The sequence below is a fragment of the Drosophila willistoni genome, unplaced genomic scaffold, assembly GCF_018902025.1.
Source record: "Drosophila willistoni isolate 14030-0811.24 unplaced genomic scaffold, UCI_dwil_1.1 Seg103.1, whole genome shotgun sequence".
NCBI classification, from domain to species: domain Eukaryota; kingdom Metazoa; phylum Arthropoda; class Insecta; order Diptera; family Drosophilidae; genus Drosophila; species Drosophila willistoni.
The window spans coordinates 1-6,639 of NW_025814063.1; positions in this window are offsets into that span (position 1 = coordinate 1).

Genomic DNA, 6,639 nt, shown 5'->3' on the forward strand with positions numbered 1-6,639 from the left:
ATTGCCCAATGCTGGTAATTTATGTAGGCACTGCTATTTCAGTAAGTACTAAATTCAAACGATCTTCCTAACTTTAAATTTTCGACTGCTTTCTATTATTTAATTATTTATTATTTGGGTATAAAAAATAGATGTTGGCCGATTCTCAGTCCTACACGATCTGCATAAAAAATTTCGTGAGAATCGGTCGAGCCGTTTCGGAGTAGTTTGGTAACAAACACCACACACTCGAGAATTTTATATATATAGATATATGTATACCTGGTTTTTGCTAAGGCTTTCTTGTCAATCTTTTTATTTTTGACTTGCGAATTTTTTGCTTTTTCTTTGTAATAAATGTGACCCCCTTATCTTTAGTGACAATATGTTTTGAAAAGCGAGGAGTCAATTTATTTCTTCTATTTTCTTTTCTGAATACTGTCTCGTCAGTTTCCCACTTCTGGTGGATCCTTCCTTTCTTCGTTTAGTTTTAAAGTTCGTTTTTTATTTTGATCAGATATGACTGACTGATATGATTGAAGACTGTTGAAACGATGTGAGATGGTGATATTGTATTGAGTGCAAAAATCAATGAAAAGATTTCCTGCGAACTCTGCACCCTGGTCACAAACAATCTTTTTAGGTATGCCATGAGTGCACATAAAATGTTTGATTGATTTTACTATATTTAGGCTATGGTATATGGTATATGTATAGTGTACCCAGCAGCAAATTTTGAAAACTTGTCTATTATTGTTAAAACATTTTGATGGTTAATGGTGTACAATCGATAGTAATTTTTTGCTTCATATGTGGAAAATATATTGTTCTTTTAAATGGGCTAGAGTTTCATCAATTCCCCTGTGATTATTATAATAGTGATAGTCTCTAATTTCTTTTTCTTGTTCATCCTGTGTGGTACGTTTTTCCAAAAACTCTGTGCATCTAAGAAGTTTATAGAGTGTACTGTTTGAAAAAAACTGTGAAAAAACCTCTTGTACTATTTAAATATTGTGTCAGTGGTAAAAATTGCACAAGTTTTATTGGGTTTTAAAATAGTTTTCAAAATTCTATTCACGACTTTTTTATTAAAAATGGGTTCTGATATAATGCGGCGAAGTTTGTTTTTAAACGGGCTTTCGATTTTGATGTTAGAAACTGGATCTTTGTTAAGGATAATTTGGATATTAAAATCGTTTAAACATTTGTCCGAAATTGCTCTATGTGAAATGTTCTCTAGGCCTGAATGTACGGTTTCCTCACATGTCGCCTCGACTGATTCTTGGTCATTTAAGTTGATATCAAATGTTGTTCTGCTCAAGGCGTCAGCAATCACGTTTTGAGACCCCTTTTTGTATATAACTTCGTAATCGTACTCTAACAGTCTGAGCTTCCATCTCACCAATTTGGAATTGGTTCCTTGAAACTCATAAGCCATGTCAGGGGCTTATGGTCATGACAATTTTAAATTTTTGACCAAAAAGATACCGTCTAAAATACTTAATTGCCCAAATTATGGCAAGCATCTCTTTTTCGAGGGTAGAGTAGTTCGCCGCCTTGTCCGATCCCAAGTTTCCTTGAGATAAAACAGCCCTAAAGCGACATTACTTGCATCTGTAGTAAGTATGAACGGTTTATCGAATTCAGGGTATATTAGGATCGGGTCATTACATAACAAGGTTTTACAATATTCGAAAGTTTTTATAAAGTCCTCGTCAACAGTAACCTTAGATTTTCCCTTCAGTTGTTTAGATAGTGGTTTTGTTATTTTAGCAAATCTTTAATAAACTTTCTATAATAACCCATGACACCTAAGAATGATTTAATTTGTTTCTGTGTAGTAGGCAAAGGGAATTTCTTTATTGTCTCAATCTTTGTCGGGTTTGGCTTTACCCCTTCGGGTGGTAACAATGTGACCCAGATATTCGATTTCCTTTTTCAGGAATTCAGACTTATCCGGTTGTAATTTTAAATTTGCATTTCTAATTTTCTTGAAGACTTTTTTTAAATGTTGGATATGTTCCTGTAAGGATGGCGAGAAAACAATGATGTCATCCATATATGCAAGGCAACAGGGTCCAAATAAGTCACCAAATAAGGAATCTATTACCCTTTGAAAAGTTGCAGGTGCATTAGTCAGGCCAAAGGGCATTCTGATAAACTCGAAATGTCCTCCCTCCGCCGAAAATGCTGTTTTCTGTATGTCGTCCTTGTGCATCTCTATCTGGTGGTAACCACTGGCTTAATCCAGTATTGAAAAATATTTAGATTTCCCAATTCTATCCAAGACATCGTTTATTATTGGCATAGGGTACTTGTCTTTTATCTAAAATCTACAACTAGACGCCACTTTCTTTTTTCTGAGGCATCGGCTTTTTTTGGCACAAGCCAAACTGGTGCACTCCAAGGAGAGTGACTATGTCTTATTATTTTATTATCGAGTAATTTTTTTAATTGTTCCTTTACCTCAATTCTTTCATGGAACTATTCCTATGGGGTCTTGTATAAATAGGGATATCATCTTTCGTCAAAATCTTATGTTTGACTTCGTTTGTAAATGATAGTTGCTTACTGTCATCATAAAAGATGTCAGAAAATTCAACACAAATGTCTTTTAATAATTGGATTTCTTCTGAGTTGATATGTGCAGTTCTAATTATTTTGTTAAAATCAAATGAGCTTAAATCTGTTTTATTATCATTTTGGAAAGCGATGTTTACTTCTATACGCTGACCTTTGGAATATGAATTTACTTGAAGTGGTTGGTCAAAACATATACTTTTATGTGAGTCGAAGTAATTTGTTATTTCGACCCAACTGAAGTTTTTTTCTGCTGAATATAATCCGTTTGAAATAAAAAGGTCATTATCTAGTTGTATTTCCTGACAAAGAAAAGTGCCTTCTTTAAGGTTAACAGGGATCTTGATTAGTTTTCTGGTTGAATGCTCAACCTCTAGCTTTTCTCCTGCTAAATTTTTTTTGTGAGTATTGGGAGTTTAGCATTTTGTGTGATCAACACGAAATTTTCTAAGTCTACTTTTGATTTCAATGTTTTTAGTAAATCGACTCCTATAAGGCCATCGAAAAATGAATGGAATTTAAATAATAAAAATTTTAGTGTACCATTTTGGTTAAATTCATTAAACATGTCTAGTAAACATGCTGAATATAGTGCATGTGTATTTATAATTGTTTTTATAATTCTTGGCTAGGTTAGTTTAATATGTTGTTCACTTGGAACAAATTGAGGGTCAATAAAAGAAGTAGTAGACCCTGTGTCGATCAAAAGGTTTAATTTTTTACCAAATGGGAATTGAAGTTGAACATATGGTAAAATCGAGCCATGTGTGTGCTTGGTTATGTAGCCTGCTTGGATGTTGAGGCTACATACTGAAAATTTTGGTCATCATTAATGTTGTGCAACTCATCTCTTTTTTTATTTGATTACTGTTGTTTGTGTTGGATTTTGCAGACTGGTTAGAGAAGTTGGAATTTCTAGTTTGGGTACTATAGTTTCCCCAATTTTTCTGTCTCTGTCGGTCACTTTGTTGCTCATTGTCGTACTTTTTTTGTTTAAATGGTCTTTGATTGTTGTTACTGTAATTATTTGTTTTTCCCTCTTGAGATCAATTTCTCTCCCTTTTTTGTTGGTTTCGGAGCCCAAACGATTCCGAATTTCGACCATTATACGTTGTTCTTTCAAAGCTCTGATTTATTCGCCTAGCTTCTCTTTGACTAGTATAAAATTTCTTTTCCGCAATTGCTATTTCATATGCTGTAACGATATCCGTGGGGTCTCTGCCTCGAACTATTGAACCTAAAGGTCCACGAAGTCCCTTCAGGAAAGTGGTTAGACATTGGTTAAGAAACAGCTCGTTGCAGTAGTCCCAACTAAGGGCGGACAGTCATCAGCCGTGAATTTCACCAGATTAAGCTATGACACACCTTTTATGTGTATTCAACATCTTTATTGTTGTTTCAAAATTGATATATAGTTTTTTTACTTTATTTTTTTTTTTTTTGTGTTTTGTGTATTTTTTTTTTTTTTTTTTTTTAGTTTTGTCCAATACAGCAGGTTTCGGTTACACATACACACAAACTTGTGGGCACATATAACCGTCTAGCGCAATAAGAACACGAATAAAATTGTACAACAACTTATGTGTTGGTTTAAACAGCTTATGTGTCGTTTAACTATTTGTTCTCTTTTTTTTTTTTTTTGAGTACGAAAACCAGAGGCTGGTTTGCACCCTTTGACTTGGGAGGGTTCCTTGGGAATCACAAAGTTGGGGAAAGTTATACTATTTTTATAGTAGTGTTTTTTGTTTATAGTTTTACATATTTTATTTGAATCAATTTTGTTGTTGTGTTTTTTTTTTTTTTTTTTTTTATATCTATGTGGGAAATGGCATTGAGAGAAAGCAATCCAAAGTGATAGAAGAGAAGAGACAAACGCGTAGTGGCCGAACATTCTAGTAGTAGTAGAGAGAGCAGGGCATAGGATCATTATATAAGTTGAGAGAGAGCTTGTTAAAGAGGCCGTGGATTATTCGCAAAGAGACTGTCAACTGAGTCGCACGTCAAGGTCCATAACTAGTCCAGTGTTATTTCTATAAGTATGTTTAAATTCTAACAATATATTGAACTCGATTGTCATCAAACAATTCAAATATTAATAAATAAATAATATAGTAACGATCGCTAAATCAACGCTACATTTTTGGGGGCTCGACCGAAATATTGTTTAAAGAAATTAACATACATACATATAACACTGCGTGAGTGAAAGAGACAACAAATAAAGTTTTTCGAAGTGACAAAGCAAAAACTTTTTGTGTCGGCATCATTGTGTAAGAGCAAGCGAGATAGGCTGTGCTAAATTTGTTGCATAAAATCGTTGGTGCCCAAATACGTTATGACGCAGACACTACACGCACGAGCATGTTTAGTAACGGACGGCGATCAGTGAATATTTCTAGAACAGTCTAGAAATATTTGGACAGAGCGAATCAAGAAACGTCAGCAGAGGCAGAGGCAACCCGTTGGCAGAGGCATAGCTGGACGTAGCTTGAGGCAAAACGTCAGCAGAGGCAGAGGCAACCCGTTGGCAGAGGCGAACCGTTGGCAGAGGCAATCCGTTGGCAGAGGCAAAGCTGAGCGTAGTGTGTGAAAAACGTCAGCAGAGGCAGAGGCAACCCGTTAGCAAAGGCAGAAGCTGGACGCGGCAAGAGACAAAACGTTAGAAGAGGACAGACAACCTGCTGGCAGAAATTAAACGAAGACTTTACTTGGGTAAATTTTTTGGGGACTATATGTAGATGGTTCTAACCTTAATTAAATTTACTAAAACTAACCTTAGCATTAATTATTGGTATTGAACAAAGAAAATATTGTAATATGGAGCTTGACGAGGTTATGGCATTGCGAGTCGCAGATTTGCGAAATAAGTTGGCCGAATTGAACCTAAGCACAGTGGGAAGAAAACGTGATCTACAGAATAGACTTCTTACTCATTACGATATTCAAGACCAAGATAGCGAGGATGAAGAAGTAGAATCAGTAGTTACAGCTGGAGGCGAATTGCCCATAAACAATTGTAGTCGATCTTGGTACACCTTAAAAGATGTTGAGGGCAGTGTATCCTATTTTTCCGGCTCAGGTAGTCCCGACATTGATTCGTGGGTACAAGAGATAGAAGAGTGTGCTATTACAGTACAATGGGACAAGTTACAGACCTTTATATACGCCAAACAGTTGTTAGCTGCGGCAGCTAAATCATTTATTCGGAGTCAACATGGTATAAGCACTAACCATAGAACACATAGATGGGACAAACTCATGATTTTTTGATTGCAAACGCTAGCCTAGTCATGGAACCCCAGAGAACTTCGGGAAAACCCGAACGCTCGTACTCTCAATGAGAGCGTAAAGTGGGGAGAGGGCCAAGCAGCTACGAAAAATTTCAGTCTAGCACAGACTACAGAACGACGAAGGCAGGCCTATGTCGCTTGTGATTTCGTTCTGTCTATGTATGTGTACACTCGTCTGTACATGCTCAGGCTTCGTAGTGTGTGTGTGACGTGAAGTTGTACAACATCGCATTTCAACAGCTCGCTCGACCAAAATTTTTAAATTTCCACAAAACAGCGACAATGCGAATAGGATATGCCCCTGTGGAAAGAATATTAGGAAATAGTGGCATCTTCTACGTATGTATCCCGGTGGCTGTACCGATAGAGTGCTCGCTTGGCAATAGGAATGTCCCTGGTTCGATTCCCAACTCGAAATCGTCGGCTTAAATAAGTTTTTTTTTCTATTTTATAATTTTGTTTTTTTTTCTGGGTTTTTTGTTTCTTTATTTTTTGTTTATTTTTCTTTTTTATTCATTTATTATCTATTTATTTTTTATTTATTTATTTATTAAAAAATAGAAAAAAACCATATTGGTCGGTCCTGAAATGGGAATCGAACCAGAGACATTCCGATCGACAAGCGAACACTCTATCGGCACAGCCACCGAGATACATACGTAGAAGATGCCACTATTTCCTAATATTCTTTCCACAGGGTCATATCCTATTCGCATTGTCGCTGTTTTGTGGAAATTTAAAAATTTTGGTCGAGCGAGCTGTTGAAATGCGATGTTGTACAACTTCACGT